Genomic DNA, 21,367 nt, shown 5'->3' on the forward strand with positions numbered 1-21,367 from the left:
TCTAGTTCATGAGATAAAATTAACACACGCAGAGATCAAAGTACTGATTCAAGGCATTGCGTAATTAAGGAGCCCATGAGAGGTTCAGATAACACAGACTTGAAGAAGCTGAAGGACAGAGATTGGAGGTGGGGGCTGGGGAGTCTAGCAAGGGCTTTGAAGAGAGAGAAGCATCTTTGAGGGGCAGGGTAGTAAAATGGTTAGAGTATAGATTCTGGAGTCAAGCTGCTTTCAAATCTTAGTTCTGTCACTGTCTGGATAGACCTATGTAGCTTTTGCAAGTTGTTTAGCCTCATTTTGCCCCAGTTTTGTTTTGTTTGGTTTGGTACCAGGGAATGAACTCAAGGGCACTCGACCACTGAGCCACATCCCCAGCCCTATTTTGTATTTTATTTAGAGAAGGATCTCACCGAGTTGCTTAGTGCCTTGCTTTTGCTGAGTCTGGCTTTGAACTCATTATCCTCCTGCCTCAGCCTCCCAAGCTGCTGGGATTACTGGCGTGCATGACCAGTGACCACCAGGCTCAGTTTCCTTTCCATACAATGTATCTCATCAGTCTTCAGTGAAGAGTAAATGACTTCTTGCCTATAGAGGGACCAGAATATGATGAACGTGTATGTGCTAATTACTCAATAGAGTTCAGTTAGCCTCATAATCTCTAAAGAGAGGGGGCTTGGGTTGGGTGGAGAGGAGGGACAGAGGCCTCCAGATGGATGGGACCAGTGACTGCAGGTGTAAAGCACAAACACACATGTGTTGTGCTCAGACACAGAGTGAGAATGACTTTGCACAGGGGGAGATGTCCCTGGGGGTGGGGCAGCGCCACGTGACCTAAGGCAGAGGGGCAGGGGCAGCGCAGGCCCTGGGAGCCCTTGAGACCCACTCAAGCAGTTTGGACTTGAGCCTTGCAGGCAAAAGGGCACTATGGATGGCCTCAGGGTGGGAGGCCATCTGGGCTGTGTTTTGGAAAGGCCGGTGCTGGTGGAGTAAAGACAGGGAGAAGGTGACGGAGGTATGAAATGGGCATGTCCTGAACCAGGGTGGAGGCAGAGGGAAGGGAAGGGAGAGAGGGTTTCCTCAGGCTCTAGGGGGACCCCGGTCTCCTGCCCATTTGCCCTACCATGGCTGGCAGCAGCTTCTGCCCTGGCCTCTTCCCTGCCGGGCCACACTTGAAGGCTTAGTCTGGGGAGGGGCAGGCAACAGGAAGCACAGGGCTGTGCCCCCCCAGGGGTGATGGGATCCCACCTGGTGTTCCCGGACCCAAAAGAACAATGCTGGGGACTTGGCTGTGGCCCAGAGTGGCCGACTGTGAGCAAGGGCCCAGCGCTGGCTCTGTGTGTGTGTGTGTGTGTGTGTGTGTGTGTCAGAGAGAGAGAGAGAGAATGTGTGTGTGAGAAACAGTGTGTGTGAGATTGTGTTTGTGACAGTGTCTGTGTGTGTGTGCGTGTGTGTGCATGAGGGAGAAGGAACCCACGAGTGTGACAAAGAGGAAAGGGGGGACCATATGTCTATTTTCTTTGAGAAACAGCTGTCTGGTCAAGTGAGTGAGAGCTTCAGTAAGAGAAGGGACACGGCTTGAGGGTCAGTTCCTCATTAGCAGATGAACTGTCCGCCATGGGGCCTATGGGAGTCCATGTGTCTACTTTTTCAGGGAAGTCCCTTCTCTCTCTCTCTCTCTCTCTCTCTCTCTCTCTCTCTCTCTCTCCCCCCCCTCTCCTTTTTCACTATTTCTCTCTTATTTATTTATTTTTTTTAATATTTATTTTTTAGATTTCGGCGGACACAACATCTTTGTTTGTACATGGTACTGAGGATCGAACCCGCGCTGCACGCATGCCAGGCGAGCGCGCTACGGCTTGAGCCACATCCCCAACCCACTATTTCTCTCTTAGATAGCCTCAGGCCTGCCTGGAGTCCCCTCTGACAGTGAGGATTGCCCTTCCTGCCCCAGGTCACCCTGTGGTCACCCTAGGCTACTCCTAGGTCCCCCCTAGGAGTGGGGCTGGCTGGGCCCTAGACCAGGTAGCTCTGTCCCTCAGCCCCTGAGGGACCTGCCCTGGACCACACCCTTCCTTCATTCCCTCCTTTGACATTTACTGTGCCCGGCCCAGAGTCTAGGGGCCTGGGGCAAGCAGATTCCAGAGTCCCCCTGTGGCCCGCTTTGGAAGAGGGGGGTGAGAAGGGAGAGCTGTCCATTCCACAAGGAGCCACAGGCAGGAGAGTGACAGCCCCCGCAGGACTCTCTTCTGGTTGCCCCGGCTCTTCCTGGTTCCTGTCTCTGGTGAGAAGAGCAGGAAGATTGCAGTTGGAGAGGCCTGGATTCAAATCCCGACTCTGCCTCCTACAAACCATGGGGCCTGCAGGTCCACCCTAACCCTCTGACAATCTGACCAAGAATGGAGACATTTGTTGCTGGGTTCTGGGGATAATTAAGTGGGAAATGAGTTTCAAAGCCTAGAAAAAGCACCCTCTCTCCCCTTTCAACTTGTTTCTTTGCTCTTCTTCCTTTTCCTTTATTTAAAAAGTATTTACTGAACCCAGAGTAAAAGAGAAAAGAAAGGAGCAGACATCGGGCGGGTCTGGGCTCCGCAGGGGGCAGGAGCCTCCAGGCCCCATCCCCTAGCCTGGGCCTTCCGTGTCCTGTCTTCATCCTCTGGGAAGTGGGGAGCCACTGAAGGCTTCAGAGCTGAGGAGTACCACGATTTGTCACCTGCCTTAAGACCTGCGATCTGGGGGTGCCGTGTGTGTGTGTGTGTGTGTGTGTGTGTGTGTGTGTGTGTGTAAGTGGGGCAGCAGAGCCTCTGTGAACCTCTCCGGGTGCCTCCTCTCTCTTTTCTTCTTCTTCCCCTCTCCCTCACCACCACTCTCCTCTCTCCCCTCTCCTCTCCCTCCATTGCTCTCCCCTGGGCTCCCCCTGCGGCTTGCCAGCTGCCAGCAGATGACATCTCCTTTCATGTTTGGGGCTGAGCACGGCTTTGAATGTTCGTTTGATTCCGTTAAGATAATAGCTGGTTCACTGTCAGATGCAGACTGATCAGTTAAAGCCTTAATCACTGCCTGTCTCCTCACGCGGCACTTATTTTTTAAGAGATTAATCCCCTCAGCCCTGATCCAGCTCGCATTCAGCTTGGGGAAAAAAAAAAAAGCCCAAGGTTTGTGTTGCCCTTGTTATTATTATTGTTATTATTGTCCCGTTCTTAGGCTGCATATTAACAGCCTCCCTCTGCCCTTCCGACTACTCCTTCTTTTTCCTTCTGGTCTCCCAATCTCATCCTGCCCCCATCTTGCTTGCATATTCTCTCTCTCTCTCTCTCTCTCTCTCTCTCTCTCTCACACACACACACACACACACACTCTGATGCGGCTCTTGATAGTGTGCGATACATCCAGGCAGAGAAATAACCTGAGCACAATGTCCTTGTCCATACCCTCTCTACCTCCTCATGTGCACCTGGGTGTTCTAGAGAGAGGACACAGGTCCAGGCTCCTGCACTCAGGGCAGCTGGGACAGGTGGCTTGATGACCTGGGCAGAGCCAGGAGTCAGACATGCCTGCCCTCCTCCCCCAGATAGTCACATGTTCTGTGACCTTGGGGAGAAGTCTCAGTGTCTTCACTTGCAAAGTAGGTCTGCCAGGCCTGGGGCAATGGCATACTGTTAGTGACCTGGGAGGCTGAGGCAAGAGGATCACAAGTTGGAGGCCAACCTCAGTAACTTAGTGATACTCTGTTAAAATAAAAACAAAAAGAATGGGGGGATGTGGCTCACTGGTGAAGTACTCCTGGGTTCAATCCCTGGGACTTCCAAAAATAAAAATAAAGTGGATGTGGGAACACTTACTTTGGGGGAAGCTGAGTGTTGAGAACCCGTGCTGAGGGGCCAGGCACAGAGTAGGGCTCAGGGCTATTCTCATTCCCTGCTCCCCTCTCCCGGATTCCATGGAAAGATACTTTCTGGAGGTTTTCTAGTCCCTTCCTGAAGGTGTGGTGTCTTCTCTGGGCCCTTGTGTGGACACTCTTCACCTTATTACCTGTCTCGGCAGACAAGCCTTAGCTCGGCTGGGAAGGACCATCGGCCTGATGCTCTGAGTATTTTCTTTTGTAATTTGAAATCAAAGCTAGAATTCCACAGAGGACAGTAACCTAAAGACCATCTTGTCCAACTCCTGGAACTACACAAAAAGGCTGAGGCTCAGAGAGGGGGTTGGCTTGCCCCAGGTCACAAAGTGAGCTGTAGAAGGACCAGGGCTGAGCTCTGTCCTGGCTTGGCCTACATCACCCAAGAGAATCATCCACCTACCAACATTTCCTGGGTGCTTTCTCTAGGAGTTGAGGTGCGTCCTGGGCTTGGTGAGATGACCTTACAGGGGTCAGGTGCTGCTATCTGCACACTGCATCTCCTTAGAGGTAGAAAAGACAGCACAAGGTGGTGTTCTGGTTACTGAGGTTGACATCAGGTGGAAGGAGGAACCTCCCGCCCTTAGGGCATGGGGACAGGTGACAGAGAAGCCCAACATCCTCATTATTGGCAACGCTCCTTTCCTCCTAGTGGTGAGTCATTTAGAGCTTGGTCTCTGAACCAGACGGCCTGGGGTTGAATCACTTGCTGGTTGGAAAACTTGGACGAGTCACTTAACCTCTCTGGGACTCAGTTTCCTCCTCTAAAATAGGAATGAGGACAGTATGTCTTAGCACTCGTGCAGGACGCGCAGCGAGGGCTGTACAGTGTCAGCTGTCACTGTTCAGTGGAGACAGGTTGAATATCTAATCCCATCCTGCCCTGAACGGGGAGCTCAGGGTGCAGAGTTGAGCAAGTTGGGACCTTGATGTCAGTGTATGCTCAGCTGGTGTGGACCACCCTTCCTTGTGCTTCCGTGGTGGATGCCTGGCCCAGCCTCAGGGATCCAGATGCAACCTCCTGGAAGAGGTAGCTTGTGGGACCTGCCAGCGTGGGGCTTTGTTCTGTCCACTGCGTCCCCAGAGCCTAGAACAGAGCCTGAAGTGGGCAGAAGCTCAGTCCATCTTTGCTGAGTGGACAAATGAAGAACCAGCGGAGCTCCGTCCTCAAGGAGGAACGGAATGGCAACCGTCCCTTGCCTGGGCCTCAGGACTTGGTTTGGAGGCCAAGGGTCCCCTGGTTACTCTAGGAATCCATGCAACTGACAGGGGCTTGGGAAGGTCGATAAGGATGGGAGTCGGGGATGAGGGAAGAGGCAGAGGAGGACACTAGGGAAGGAGAGTCCGTGCCAATGGATGGGAGGGACATAGAGGTGGCGGTGGTTGCGTTTCTGCATAGAGGCAGGGGGCTGGAGAGGATGGGGGTCCCTGCAACTTCCTCCCTGGCTGCCCGGCCCGCAGGAGGCCGCGGGGTTAATGGCGTGCCTTCCCGCCGGCGGTCCGCCCGCCCGATGGGCTTCTGATGCCTTTTCTAATTTGGTGAGGGCTGGAGATTAGAAGGCAGGGAGCAGAGAGTTTTCCTCTCGCAGGTTATTATCCTGCCAACTCCCCTGGCGCCGAGGGAGGGAGTCAGCGTGTTCCAGGAGAAAAGGAAGCAGGGCCCGGCATTCTGGATCGGGCGCCCCTGGGGAGCGGGGAGGGCGCAGGGACTGGTGCAAATAAAATTGATGCTATTAATGGATCCGCTGCTGGTGGAAATGGGAGCAGCCGCCTCGGCAGCAGCCGAACTGGGAGGCGGCTGGGGGAGGGGCTTCCTAGGAGTGGAGCTGGCGACGCCACCGAGCGCAAGGTCCTTCCCTTCCAGGGTCCCGGGATCTGCCTCCCCCGCCCCCCCCCCCCCCCCCCAGGATGGAAGGGCAGCCTCGCCACTCGGGCCACACTGTCTCTGTCCCTCAGCTGCACACCCCTGCTCAGTGGTAGGCCACGGCCTGGCTGGATACCAACCCCGGCTCCCCAGGGAAAGGCTGATCCCTCGGGGCCGCAGGACACCTGAAGCCTGTTCTAGAGAATTCCATCACGTATCAGACTCTGCTCCCAGGATACACTGGGGAACAGGAGAGAGACAGGATGACAAGGCCAAGCGGGAGGAAGAACAAAGGAGGAGGGAGAGGAGGGAGAGAAAGAGGGAAGGTCACCTGAGCTCAGGGCCCCACCCCGCACTGAGGGCCATGGGAGAAACAGGAGGCTGCAGTGCCTAGGAGTCCAGTCCTGTGGGTGGCAGCACAAGGAGTCCAGGAGCATCAGAAAAACCCAGGTGGGCTGCCTGGAGGTGAGTCCTGAGCTGGATTCGGATGGGGAGGGCAGAAGTTGCCTGACATGGTGGGGTCCCCACAGGTCCCAAGGGGAAGCTGCCACCTTGAGTAGGATTCTCTTCTGAACATACCCGCACTGCGCCCCCTCTTATCACTGCCCCCCCTCTTATCTTAGCCACTTATCAGTCATCCTTCTAGCTCAAGCACCACCTACTCTGGGAAGCCCTCCTAGACTGCCCAGCCTGCGGCAGGAGCTCTGCTCCAGCTCCTTTAACACTCTGTGCTGTCTTCCATACAACGGCTGTCTTGAGGCTTTGTTTCCTTGAAGACAGTGACCTTGACTTATTTCTGTGTCCTCAGGGTCTAGCACCGAGGCCAGGCACATAGTAGGGCCCATTTGTGTTTGATGAGTTAATGGCATTTTAAAAAAACGCCATCACAATTATCAAGAATACGAGTAACAATAAATGTTGGTGAGGATGTGGGAGAAAAGGTTCACTCATACACTGCTGGTGGGGCTGCAAATTGGTGCAACCACTCTGGAAAGCAGTATGGAGATTCCTCAGAAAACTTGGCATGGAACCACCATTTGACCCTCTCCTTGGTCATATACAAAGGATTTTAAATCAACATACTACAGGGACACAGCCACATCAATGTTTATAGCAGCTTAATTCACAATAGCTAAGCTATGGAACCAACCTAGGTGCCCTTCAACAGATGAATGGATAAAGAAAATGTAGTATAGGGCTGGGGATGTGGCTCAAGCGGTAGCGCACTCGTCTGGCATGCGTGCGGCCCGGGTTCGATCCTCAGCACCACATACAAAACAAAGATGTTGTGTCCGCCGATAACTAAAAAAATAAATATTAAAAAAAAAAAAAAAGAAAGAAAATGTAGTATATATACACAACGGAAGAGAAATTCATTGGATTAGACAAGGGGTAACGAAGGGTAAGGAGGAGGTTGGGAACAGGAAAGACAGTAGAATGAATTGGACGTCAGTTTCCTATGTTCATGTTTGAACACATGACCAGTGTAACTTCACATCTCGAACAACCATAAGAATGGGATCCTAATTAGAATAAGTTATACCCGATATCTATATGTCAAAATACTCCCTACAGTCATGTATATCTAAAAAGAACAAATAAAACATAAACAAATGCCATCAGCCCCTTCTTCTGTTCTGAGAGGAGCACCATAAGCAGGCCCTAGTCTAAGGAGTTTGGAGCAGGGCCCTAGGACAGTCCTAGCCAGAAAGGTCACCCAGGAGGCCTGCATCCAAGGACAGAAGTTCTACCATTGACCTGTCCTTGTTAGTTTAGGGTTGACTATTGTCAAATGACCTAGGCCTGGAGCCTGGGAATACTGAGTTCCCGCTGTGTATGTGTGTATATTACTGGGGTTTGAACCCAGGGCTTGTGCATGCCAGGGTCTTGCTAAGTTGCCCAGGCTGGTCTCAAACTTGCAATCCTCCTGCCTCGGCCTCTTGAGTGGCTGTGATCACAGGCCTGTGTCACCATGCCTGGCTCTAAATTCCAGTTCCACCCTGACCAATGGACTAGCTGGGTGATTGGGCCTCCATTTCCCCAATATGTTGAAAATCTGAACAGCCTTCTTGGATCCTGCGGGGAGGGGCCTTTGTTCAAGTGTGACAATCCTGAGGTCACACTTCTCTGAGATCTTCCCTACCCAGTCACCCCAGAAACTGGGCTGAAAAGACAGGAAGGGAAGAGTGGGGGCTGGCTGGGTGGGGCTGCTGGGAGGGACAGCTGGGAGGGAGCACAGTCCATGCTGAGGGATGGGCTATCTGCTGGCCCCGGGGTGAGGCAAGCTGCCAGTCGTGTGGGCAGTCACAGAGGCTGGGAAGGGGTGGCCTCCGGGGCATTCTGGATCTGACATTCCCCCTAGACCAGTGGGGTACGCATGTATTAGACATCTCAAGGGAATCACTTCTAAGAGCCCCTCATATAAGAAAATAGACAACTAAATAACCAGAAAAAAAAGCCAAACAGTGAAAATGTTCTTTTGTACAACTCTGCATAATCATAGCAGTAAATAAAAAAATAAACGCTAAAGTACAAAAAAAAGACAAAAGTTATTGATTGATACTAGAAAAATTGGATTAATTTGGCCATGGGCAGGAAGCACATGAATGAATGTGCAAGTTTTAGAGAATGATTTGCGTACAGCATGACAGCATCCACGTAGCTTGGGTCTGAAACTTTATCTTTGCCATCATCGGGCGTCGTTGTTTGTTCTTGAATCTGCTGTTTGAAGGCAGGGATGTGTAGAGCTACAGAAAAGTTGACACAAGTGCTAACTGAAGCCAGCTCTCACGATTCAAAGATTGTTACAGACTTACTCTCAAAACAGAGCACAGCTGAGTCGCTCTGGTGCATCCCCCTGTTCCTGTCTGTATCCGGGAGAGCTCTGTAGATGGACCATCATGGAGTGTGTGACCTTCGCTACAGGAGAAGCAACGGAGATGTGCTGTGGAGAAGCTTGCCTACCTGTTCTGGAAACTCAACCATAACTGCAGTAATGACTGTGAACACAGCACATGTGTTGTGATTTGTTTTTCTAAGGACAAGTATATTATCGCTGACACAAGATTGCTGGTATATGGTGATACGACTCTCGTTCTCCATTTGGATTTTGCATCTTTTGCACTTCCATATTCTAGAAGTTTAAGCTCCCAACCCTTCCTGTTCCAGGTAAGTTAAGAAAGCACAGGTAAATAGCAATGCATTTTAATCACTGTCATTCTTTATGTGTAAAGAACATCTATTATTCATCCTTTGGCTTAAGCACCGCCTCCTCCGGGAAGCCCTCCTAGACCACTCAACTTGCTGTAGGAGCTCTGCTCTGCCCCCCCTTAAAAAAATTCTGCACTGCCTCTGACATGGTAACCCAAACTGTGTCTTAACCTGGGGGCAGTGGCACACATCTGTAGTCCTGGCTAAGGCAGGAGTACTCCTTGAGGTTAGAAGTATGAAACCAACCTGGGCAACATAGTGAGACCTCGCCTCAAAAATAAGTAAATAAATAAATAAATACATAAATAAAATGAAATAAAAATAATATCTTGTCTTTAAACCTTATTTTCTCTTGAAGGCAGTGACTTTGACTTACTTGTTTCTGTATCTAGTATTTTTCTTATATGTGGCAAGTGATGTGGACATTTTTCTTTGAATGAGTTGTGCTGCATTCATTTGTCAGATTCAGGGCATCTTGCTCCTACAGGGGCAGAGCTGTCCCTCCCCCCTCCGACTGGGAATTGAACTCAGGGGCACTCTACCACTGAGCTACATCCCTAGTCCTGTTCTTTTCTTTTCTTTTCTTTTCTTTTCTTTTCTTGTGACAGAGTCTTGCTAAGTTGCTGAGGTTGGCCTCCAACTTATGATCCTCCTGCCTCAGCCTCCTGAGTAGATGAAATTATAGGCCTGGGCCACTATTCCCTGGCCTGGGACCAGCAGTTCTCAACTGCATGTGGTTTGTCTCCCTCCTTTCCTACGATGTTTGGCAATTTCTAGGCACAATTTTGGCTTTCCCTCTTGGGGAAGAGGTGTGAGCATGTGATAGTAGCATCTAGTGAGTGGAGGTCAGGATGCTGCTATCCTCTAATGCACAGGACAGCCCCTACAATAAAGGCTTGTCCAGCTCAAATTCAAGACATACTGTTCTGGGAACCCAGTTCTCCTAAGATGGCTTGGATGACCATTACCCCCACCCCACCCTTTTTTTTTTTTTTTTTTTTTCTTTTTTGGTGCTGGGGATTGAACCCAGGGCCTTGTACATGCAAGGCAAGCACTCTACCAACTGAGCTATATCCTCAGCCCAACCATTTTCTTTTTCCCAAACCCTTAAGAAATGATAGTATGGCTCCCCCAGGTGGCATTATGCCCCTGGGCCCAAGCACCCCACTCTCAGGGGTGTCACTGCCAGGACTCCTCCTCTGGGGCTGGAATGAAGGTAGGGCTTTGGGGAACTGAGTTCTAACTCTCATGCCTGGCTCTGCCTCTCACTAGGTACCTGACAGGGGGCATGTACCCTCAGAGTCATGTACCCCCAATCTCAGTTTCTTACCTGTGAAGTAGGATTTAATAGAACTGACTTCAGAGGCTGTGGTGAGGATCAGCTGAGATAATGGCCAGGAAGGTAATTGCAACTGTGACTATTATGGGGTAGGAAATGTGGGACTTGGGGTAAAGCATTGCAGGCCTAAACCTGCCTGTTTCTCCTCCTTCCATAAGAAGGTATGGGGGCTGGGGTTGTGGCTCAGTGGTAGAGCGCTGGCCTAGCATGCACACTTGCCTAGCATGCACACTCGCCTAGCATGCAGGAGGCACTGAGTTCGATCCTCAGCACCACATAGTGTAAAATAAAGATATTGTGTCCACCTAAAACTTAAGAATAAATATTTTTTTAAAAAGAAGGTATGGCTGTTGGGGGGGGGCAAGGGGACAGCCTTTCTGGCTCTCCCATTCCTTCCTCTCTCTCAGGGACAGGGAGGAAGAATGGCGAGTCCCCTGAGCCCGAAGGCCGAGGTCTCCGGAGCCGTCTGCGGTAGAACATAGGGTCTGAAAGGCCTTGAGGGCGAGCAGCACGCTCCGTCCCACTGGAGACTGGATGCCACCTCCCGAGACAGTAGCAATTATCGCAATCAAACAGTTGACACCAATTACGTGCGGGGCCGAGGGGCGACGCGGCTGCGCGGTGGCTCGGCTTTGCATTTCTTAATGCCGACTGACAGCCGCTGACCGCGGGGGCGCCGGCCTTGCCAGCTCTCAGCTGTTTCTGTGGCACCAATTTTCAGAGCCAAATTACTGCCAGGGCCCGCCCATTTGCGGGAGAGAGCCTCGCTGGAAGGCAGGCTGTCTGTGTTTCTGCGCGGGACCGGGGACCCGTCGGGCCGCCTTTTCTGGGAGCCTTTGAGGGAACAGTGGGCCCCGGGCTCTGGGTCCTGGGAGAAGCGTCCATGAGATCCCCACAGCCCGCTCAGGGGACCTGCTGTGTTCTGTGGACAGGACTCAGGTTCATTGTATTGCCCTGCAGGTGTGAGGTCTCGCCCTTGACCCCCAGCTCCAGCAGTGTGAAGGCCAGATGGAGGGGGCTTGCAGGGGGTAAAGCTCCTTCCCATGGAAGCCACCCCACTCACGCTTTTTGCAGAAGAATTAAGAAAAGCGTGTGTCCTGGGCCTTCAGGACACATGGTATCCATGCCCCAAGGCCGAGTAGGAGCCACTGGACCCGCACACTGTGGGAGTGAGGACGCACTGTTTGCCTTGGTGCCATGGTACCCAGCCTGTCGAGTCTTGGTTTTCTGACCTATAAATTCTTGCAAGAGTTAGGTCCTGATAAGGCCACAGCTAAGTCCCAGTCACCACCTAGGGTTGGAATGGAGGTCTCCAGGTAGTGAGGTTCCAGGGCAACAACTTCCTCTGCGCTTATAGGTGACTTCAGTCCCTGCCCCAGGGGCTGCAAGCTCCTCCAGGACTCCAATTCATTCTTCCACCCCTAGCAGAGTGCCAGGCAGACTCTGGCATCTCCCCTCTGCCTCTAGATCTTCTCCCACCCTTGTGCCAGCCACCCTCTGGCCCACCTGAAAGTCATGCAAGCCTGCAGTAGGGAGGTGTCCCCGCCATTTGCAGTCTCTTCCTAGTCACCACCTAGCCACCTCCTAGCCACCCCGGGAAGCAATGGTTTAGGAGAGCGCTTTCCCAAAGTTTCTGAATGCAGTTTCCTTTGGACACACAGTGTGCTCTGTGTGTGGAGAGGAAACTTCCCAGCACACACCCGGAGCTTCCGGGGACCCCTTCCAGCCTGTCACCCCTTCCTCACCTCTTAGGGTCATCTCCATTCTTTCTATTTTTCAATCTTGTGAAAAAGAACCTCTTTGGGAAAACTGCGCCTCCCTCCCTCCCTCCCCCAAAGGTGTTTGGACCTCCACATTACTTAGTGTGGAAGCCAAGGGACCAGGGTTCCCCAGGGAAGAGTTGGGACAGCAGCTGGGACAGGGGCGGGGAGAGAAAGTTCTAATGGGATCACTCCACATCGGCACTTTCGGACACCGCTGCGTGCTCGGGTGGAGCGCCCTCCTGGGGTTGCCAATCTTCCAGTCGAGAGTAGTGCGGGGCGACGGCTCCACTTTTGAGACCTGGCCCACTGAAGTCCCTACCCTTTTTCCCACTGGAGTGGCTCCGCAAAAGCAGTTTTTGCACGCATCTCAGAGGCCGATTTCTGCCTGCCTCTTTTTGAGTTTTGGCCCAGACAGTAATGACCCAAGAATCCGGATCCGGGCCTCCTCTTTTAGCACTGGGAAGGCGGGGTGGGGGTGGGGGTGGGGGCTGCAGCTGCTGGTTCTTTAGGGCTAGGTCCTGAGATCAAGGAAGCCGCCACCGATCCCCCCTCCCGCTCTGGTCAAGGCGTAGTGACCTCCCCTTCGGCCCTTGCCGCCACGTTCACATGGTGTCCTATCCCCGAATTAGTCACCGTCCGTGCCCAGTGTGAACCGGCCCAGGCAGACACTCCGCCTGGATGTCGAGCGGAAGTGCGTGAGGTTCTGCCACCAGAGCTTCGCTGTGCGCTGGGGCGTGGAGGAGGCGGGGTCCTTTGGTGGCACCGCGCAGCGGACCGAGACCCAGGCCTGCCTGTTACCGCGTCTGCCGCGCGCTGCCCAGTAGGCCGGTCCTCGCCCTCCCCCAAGGCTGGGGTGACTTTACCCTGCGAGGCCCGGAGAAGGCAGATTGTGTCAGCAAGTGCATCGGTCCTAAAAGACTGAGCGGGATTCCTGGGGATTAAGGATCAGACACTGGGAGCCCTGTTCTTTCCTTCTCCGCCCTCCTCCCCACCCCAGGAACAAGAAAAAGAAAAATCTGTTGGAAATGCACTTTTCCCCCCTGCCACCCCACCCCCATCTCCTTCTGCTTTCACCAACTTAAAAGAAAAATAAAATACATTCCAGGAACCAGGACGGCTGCAGAGCAAACTCAAACCAGAAAATGCTTAAAGATGTTTTAATGACTTAAACACAGGGGCCGGTTTGTGTCTAAAAGTTTCCACATTAAAAAAAAAAAAAAGCAAATTCAATATTAAATATCCTCCTGGTCCCTTTCTCCAGCCCCTTCACTGCCCCTCCTGGTTCCTGTAGCCCTCTGGGCTGAGGCACCTCCCCGTTTTCCTCTGCGCCCCTGATTTCAGCTGTGGGTTATTAGCACCCGGTGTGAACAGAGACCAGGCCCCTCCATAAAGTTTATATTCACATTCCAAAAATGAAAAAAACAAGGAACAGGGAGAAAAACAACACCCTAGGTACAGGCCCAACTACTTCTGCAAGCAGAGGCCACCTCCCCACCCCCAAGCCCAGGGCCAGAGGAACTGTTAACTAGCAGCTGACAGATTTTTACAGCAGGAATTAGACCCTCATTTGGTTCAGGATTAGCCCAAATCTTCCATCTCATTACTGCTGTGACTTGCTGGAGCCCCTTTTTTGGAGTTGGGGAGTTGCCTAGAGGTCTTTGGGGTCCTGGTCAGTATCTTCACTATCTATACTGGGATTGGAAGGGGCAAAGAGACAGAATGGACACAGGTAAATGGTGAAACCTGGGCTCCAAGATAGAGCTGGGAGTGGCCAGTTAGAAGACTCACATGAATTTCTTGAGATGTTTGTTGGTTGGGAAGGAACTGGACTCCTAACTGGGTGATGGAGATGAGGTGGTAGGATGGAGAGGCAGGTAGGTAGGTGCTGGCTTAGAGACTGGTCCAAGGGATCCCAAATCTTGGGAATAATCACAGTGGTTGTAATATTGTAATATTTAAGGAGCAGTTAGTGTATGTCAAGCTCTGTGTTAAACCCATTTGGATGTAGTCCTCATAGAACAGCCATGGTGTGGGATTGATGATTATCACCACACCCATTTTACAGATGAGGATGCTGAGGCTTAGAGAAGATAGGTAATTTACTCAAGGGAATGAAAATAATTTGAACCAGAAGAGAAAAAAAATGCTTTCACTTTTTAAAAAATATATCTATTTGTCCTATAACTGATAAATAGGAAAGCCAGGATTCAAGCCCAGGACCGAGAGACTATAGGATCCTAAGGCTTCTCTGCTCCCGTTACAGCGGGTTTCTACTAGATAAGCATCTGGCCCTACTCTCGTGGTCCTCATTTCACCCAGTGCCATGATCAAATGTCAGTAACCCCCAGTGTGGACCTTAGGCAGGTGCTTAGGTCATGAGGGTGGAGCTCTCATGAATGAGATTATTGCCCTTATAAAGAGGACTGAGGGAACCAGCCTGTCCTTCCACCCCATCAGTCATGTGAGGATAAAGCAAGAAGGTGCTAAATCTTTGAAGCAGAGGACAAGCCCTCACCAGACACCAAATCTGTCAACTCCTTGACCTTGGACTTTCTAGTCTCCAGATCTGTGAGCAATAAAGTTCTGTGCATAAATTACAAAATTTTAAAGCTAAGGCATTTGATTGTAGCAGCCTGAATGGACTAAGGTGTCTACTAATTGACTACCAGGAACTTTAAGCTCAAATTCCTGATGATTCAGGGGTGTTTATGTGTGTGTGTGTGTGTGTGTGTGTGTGTGTACACCCAGGGATGCTCTACAATTTAGCTATATTTCCAGCCCTTTCTATTTTGTATATTTATTTATTCATTTGCTTATTTATTGACTTTTGTACCAGGGATTGAACCCAGCGGCACTTAACCATTGAGCCACATTCCTGGCTCCTTTTTATTCTATTTTTTAAAAAATATTTATTTATTTATTTTAGTTTTCGGCGGACACAACATCTTTGTATGTGGTGCTGAGGATCGAACCCGGGCTGCACACATGCCAGGCGAGTGCGCTACCGCTTGAGCCACATCCCCAGCCCTCCTGGCCCCTTTTAAAAATATTTTATTTAGAAATCAGGGTCTGCAGAAGTTGTGTAGGGCCTTGTTAAGCTGCTAAGGCTGTCTGTGAACCCACCATCCTCTTACCTCAGCCTCCCAATCTGCTGGGATTTCAAGTATGCACCACCATGCCTGGCTTTCCCATCTTTTTAAATTTTTGAGACAGAGTCTCACTGAATTGCCCAGGCTGGCCTCTAATTTGTGATCCTTCTGCCTCAGCCTCCAGAGTTGCTGGGATTACAGGAGTGCCTCACTGAGCCTGGCTCTGCCGGTACAGTTCTGAGCATATCCTGTCATCTATTCTGAGACAAAGACCAGCACTTCACCCTGTCTTGCTCTGGATCCACCCCCGGTCTCAAGAGCTGTCAGGACCCTGGTGGCCTGGCTGGCTTCCCTCCTGGACTTCCTTGACTCATGGTGCACTTTTCTGAGTGGGATCTCTGCAGAAGATGGTTGGGCATTTGCCAAGAGGTCTGTGGAGAGAAGGGAGTCAGTGTCCACTTTGGAATGGAGAAGGGCTGGAGAAACTAGAGTCTTCCAGCTGCCCAGATGTTTGGCCTTCCGGGAGCTTGACGCTGCCGAGGCCACTCCAGCTGCATATCCCCCCTTCTCCTCATAAAGGTCAGCAGAGGCGGAAAGAGACGAAGGTGGCCAGAGAGGCTGGTGCCTGGACCCAAAGGACATGTCTCCCTTGCCTTTTCAGCTCCAGGGTACTCTTTATGGGACAGACAGCCTCATGGACGCAGCCTGTCTCTCCTGGGTCAGCTTAAGTAGGAAAATGTCTGGGAATTCTGGAGCTCTTCAAATTCTTCTTCTTCTTTTTTTTTTCAAGTGGAAATTTGAGGAAAATTTGAAGCATGCGTAATACTTAGACTTCAAGTGCCCTTTACAAAGCTAAATCACTTTGTCAGTTTAGGAATGTAAATGTTTTATGTATAACTTGGTTTGTTCCTAAAAATCTTCATCTGGGTATATTTAGAAGCCAGAGAAAGGGAAGTCGAAATTTAAGGGTGACCCTCCCATCCCTGGCTTACAGCAACAAATGCAAGGTGGTTTATTCAATTTTCTGTGGTTAGGCACGTGTGCGGTTCTGGAGGTTGAGTGTCTGTCCCCTTCCTAGAAGGGAGCTCCCTGGGAAAGAAGGGTAAAGAGTGGAAGAAATGCCTAGGGCAGCAGGGCAGGGTGGGGCTGGTGAGTTTTCCTAGAGATCTGGAAGGAGAAGGAACAGAGAGAGGATAAGCCACTGTCCTCAAGGTAAAGTCACCTCCCTCACCAGCTGGGAGTGAAGTTTCAAATTCTCCTTATTCTGACGGTCTGCCTCTGACCTTGGAGCAGAGAATCTCCCTGAAGTCCTCTAAGAGCTCTTAAGCTCAGGTCATTTCCACCAACTCTTTTTAGGCACCTCCAGGAATATGGACATAGTAGACCCAGGCTTTGCCTAGGGGGAAGCCAGAAGCAGGCCACCTCAGGAGACGACAGTGGCTATTTATTGATAATTGTTATTTATTGACAATTGCCATTTCTGTATCAAGTGATCACTGTATTAAGTGATATGTGTATTATATTAGCATAGTTAATTTTCCGAACAATTCCAAGAAAAATACTGTCTTCAGTGGGTAATAATATTAGCATAGTTAATCTTCATAACAGCCCCTGTGAAAATACAGCTTACCAATTGGGAAATTGAGGCATAGATTAAGGAACCTACCAAGAGCAATTGAGTTTGAAACTAGGCATTCTGTGCCCTTAACCTTCCCAGTGTTCCAAGGCCAGAGGCATAGCCAAGATGCTCAGTGAGTGTTGGGGAGTGTGTTGACCCTGGCCATAGGCATCTGGAAAGGCCTCCTTAAGGAATGACCCCCTGAGTGGTGGCCATAATCACCAGGAGAGTTGGGGCATCAAGGTCAAGGGGGAAGAACATTCCAGGATGACAGGATGGCCAAAAGCCAGGCACGTGGTAGAAACCCTCTCACCACATTCCAGGAGACACAGATTTCTTGGAATTTCTGGAATATAAATAAAGTGTGGGGTCAGTGGGAGCTCAAGAGGAGGCTGGAGAGACCGTGGGAGGAGGGCCAGACTAAGGTGAGCTTGCACCAGGTTTGGAGGCGAAGGCAACCTGTGTAGGTGACAAGAGCCACCAAAGGGTTTGGGGGTGGGGGATGGTAGGAGGCCTGCATTCTTGATGGAATTCTCAGGGGGGAGGGGAGCACAGTGGACAGATGACCAGATAGAGGTGAGAGTGGAGGAAGGACCCCAGGGCTCCTTGACATTCGGAATGAAAGTGAGTTGAACCAGAGGACCAAAAAAAAAAAAAAAAATTTTGCTTTCCTTTTTTTTCTTCTTGATATATCTATTTAGAGTCTGTCTTATTCCTTTGGAGATTGTCAGCTCGATCTCTGACTGGCTAAATTCTTCCTAGGATCTTTCCTTATTTTCCCCCGACTGGCTGCTCACCACCAGGAAACTGGATCCTGTTCATATTGCTCGCTTTCTTCTCTGAAGTCGGGCATACTTCTTATAGCTGGTGACCATGCAAACTGGAGGCCGGGCTCAGTCCTGACGACACTTGTTGTGTCCTTAGCAGTAACATTCCTTTTCACTCTGCAAATTTCCTGGCTTGAGTTATGAATCCTGTGGGCACATAAGTTAAAGCACACACCTGAACAACCATTGCCACACAGCCTTGAATCTGGATGGTGCTAGTGAAGCAGGCCAGAGATCCCCACCCAGCAGATGCTCACCATAATTAAGCAGAAACCCCACCAGATTTTTAAGATACAAGTTTCTCTTCTTGTCAGAAAGCTTTTTACATAGGATGTCAGCAAAACAAAAGTCTCTTAAGAGAGCATTGTGGTTGGTACTCTTTGTAAATGCCAGGTTTGCAGAAAAAAAAAACCACGTATAAAAACCTCTGTCTAGTCTAAAAAAATATATAGGACAAAAAGCACTTGTCATGTAAACCTTCCAGCCCCTCTTCCCAGTGGATATAAAGTTCAAAGAATTTCCAGATTCTTGGTCCAGGGAACGTTAGGCGATAGCCTCTCTGGACCCTGCAGTCAATAAACTTGCTTCCTGAAAATTCCTTGGGTGTCCACTTCTTGTGTCCTACATCACTAAGTTACATATAGGCACTTTTAAATGACCTCACGTGCTCCTGATGATAACCCTGAGACATAGGTAGGATCCAGGTGACTGATACAGCCCTTCCTGCTCTCTCTCCCTTCCTTCCTAGCCTCCTTCCTTCCCCACATGCAGTAAAGGAGGTCTGAGTGTTAAATGCTTCAGGTACTCACGAGGGAAGGAGTGGAGCAGGAAGAGGGCTTGAATCTCCTGCCATCTTGTCGGGTCACTTCTGCTACATCACAGACTCCCTTTCCATGCTATGGGAAGACTGCAGATGGCCTCCTGTTCTCTGCTACTCCTCCCAAAGGTGGAGTCTCATGCCTTTCCTTCATTCTGGGTTGGTCTTGGAGATTCATGTAACCAACGGGAATGTGAGAGATATGACATTCGGGGAGTTTCAGGGGCTAAGTCATAAGGAGCCACATAATGAGTTTTTTTTTTTTTTTTTTTTTAATCTTTTATTTATTTAATTTTATGTGGTGCTGAGGACCAAACCCAGTGCCTCAGGCATGCTAGGCAAGTGCTCTGCCACTGAGCCACAACCCCAGCCCCACCACGTAGTATTTTTATTTCATTAAGTTTTTGATTGACACATAATAATTGAACATATTTGTGGGACACATGAAGATATTTTGATATCTGTATGTGTTGTATAACGATCAAATCAGGGTACCTAGCTTATCTATCACTTTAAACATTTATCATTTCATTTCAGTCACATCATTCAACAGTCACATCATTCAACATCCTTTCTTCTGGCTTTTTTGAAATATATGCTACATTATTGTTAACTTCAGTCATGCAAATGTGCAGTAGAACATCTCCTATTTAACTGTAACCTTGTTATCACCCCTGCCCCTTTATTTTGGTAGTGGGAATTGAACTCAGGGCAGTCTATACCTGCGCTATGCCCCCACCCCCTTTAATTTTATGTTGAGACAGAGTCTTGTGAAGTTGTCCAGGCTGGTCTCAAACTTGCCATCCTCCTGCCTCAACCTCCTGAGGGACTGGGATTACAAGTGTGCAATCAGACCTGGTCATTGTACCCATGGACCAACCCCTTCCTGTCCCTCCCTCCCTCATTCTCGGGAAAACATGTAAGTTTCACTCTCGAATTCCATGAGATCAACTTTTTTTTTTTTTTAGAGTGAAAATAGCAGTATTAGTCTTTCTGTGCTTGGCTCAATTCTCTTAAAATAATATTCTTCAGGTTTCTCCATGTTGTTGCAAGTGACAGGATTTCATCCTTTTTGTGACTGAATAGTATTCCATTGTGTGCATACGCCACATTTTCTGTATCCGTTTATCCTCAGATGGACACTGAGTTTGCTTCCATACTTGGCTCTTGTGATTAGTGCTGCAGTCAATGTGGGCAGTACAGACATCTCTTCGGCATACTGATTTCATATCCTTTGGGGAATGCGGTGGGATTTCTGGATGGTGTGTAGCTTCTATTTCTTCTGGAGCACGCGCTCTGGGGGAAGGCTAGCACCCTGTAAGAAGCCTAACCACCTCAAGACCGCCATGTTGTGAGAAAGCCCAAGCTAACTACGCCTTGGGCGAGGAGGGGAGAGAGAGGTCTGGCCAAGAGTGACATGCTGGTAGACCTGCTCTCTGAATAAAGTACCCTTGTTTATAACATTTGTTGATTTATGGGTGTAACTAAGCCCATGAGGGCTGATTTCAAACTACCAGTGTGTAACTTGATTTTCTGCATGTTTGACAATTGTCTGTGTGGAGCTGGTAAAAGCCAGATGCGGCACTGCATAGCTTCCAGCTCCCAGGCACATGAATCCTCCCAGCTGAGACCCAGGTGCTGTGAACAGAGGCCATGTCCTTGTAGAGCCCTGCTCTAAGTGCAGGTTCCTGAGCAAAATATACTCTTCTTGTTGTAAGCCACTACATTTTAGGGTGACTTGTTTTGCAGCAATAGCTCACCAGAAAATAGGGAAAGACAGGAAGACAGGGATGCCTGTCCTTGAAGAAACAGAAGCACTCTTTGAATTTTAGAGAAACATTTCTTATCCTGGGTGTTTTTCGTGGTTGTTTGTTTTTGTTTTGACTATTGAGCTAATTCTCCTGACTCCAAGCCCTATCTTCTTGGAGCACTTTTCCAGCAGGCCCTGTTCACGGAGATGGGTGCACTATAAGATGCTGTCCTGCTCCAGTCCTGCAATCGTGGGCCTGCTTTAGCCAGCAGATCTATTTGGTGAAATCTTGATACTTAAAAATTTAAAAGCTTACAGTTTATACCTGTAGGTTGACTTGGTCTCCTTCCCTTTATTATCTTAAACCAGCCAATTCACTCATTGTGTGTTGGGGGGGGGTCCACTTATCCCCTGGACGTTCCTAAGGCCTCAAAACCCTGGTTCGCAACTACCCCTCTCATGTCAGACACAGGGAAACTGAGGCCTAGGGAAACGAGGTTGATTGGGTCAAGGTCAAGGGTGAGTGAGTGACAGAATTAGCTCCTGAACCCTGGTCTCCAGACTCCGACTCCTGCTTCAAGACTCCTTCCACCTCCCCTCATTCTCTTCCTCAAATGGGATACCCTAGTCTCCCCCTCTTCCTGGAGGGCGCTCCTCAGCCCCTTGGCTCCCCATTGATGCCCCGAAGCCCCCTCTGGCAGAGGATATGAGTGGGGAGCGGGATACCTTTCATCTACATATAAAGATCTGAAGGTGGAAAGTTTAAGTACCTCAGCCCTAGAGGACGAGCGAGTCAGGAGTGAATGCTGGGAAACATGGGAGGGAGGCAGCGTGGCGTGAGAGGGAGACCCTGGAGGATTATCTCAGTAGGTTAATAACCTAAGCTGTTGCCAAGTCGAAATTAGAAAGAGGAAGCCTCTGCCTCTGAATGTGGAGGAGGGGGCTAATCCTGTCCTTTGATAAATGGATGACATTCTAGCAAAATGAGTTGCTCCGCCCCAGTGGCTGCAGGGGGACACTGGGCTGGGGAGGCGGGGGTGGGGAGGGGGCCTCTGGAGCCCCAGCAATGAGGTTAAGATGCAGAACTGCCAGGCATTAGTGCATCAGCAATGAAATCGCACTCACTTTGGCGGCTCTTTATTAAATAACCTGCAATAGATATGCACGGGCACAGGCACCTGGCTCAGGTTGGACA

Source organism: Callospermophilus lateralis, chromosome 6 (genome assembly GCF_048772815.1).
Source record: "Callospermophilus lateralis isolate mCalLat2 chromosome 6, mCalLat2.hap1, whole genome shotgun sequence".
NCBI classification, from domain to species: Eukaryota; Metazoa; Chordata; class Mammalia; order Rodentia; family Sciuridae; genus Callospermophilus; species Callospermophilus lateralis.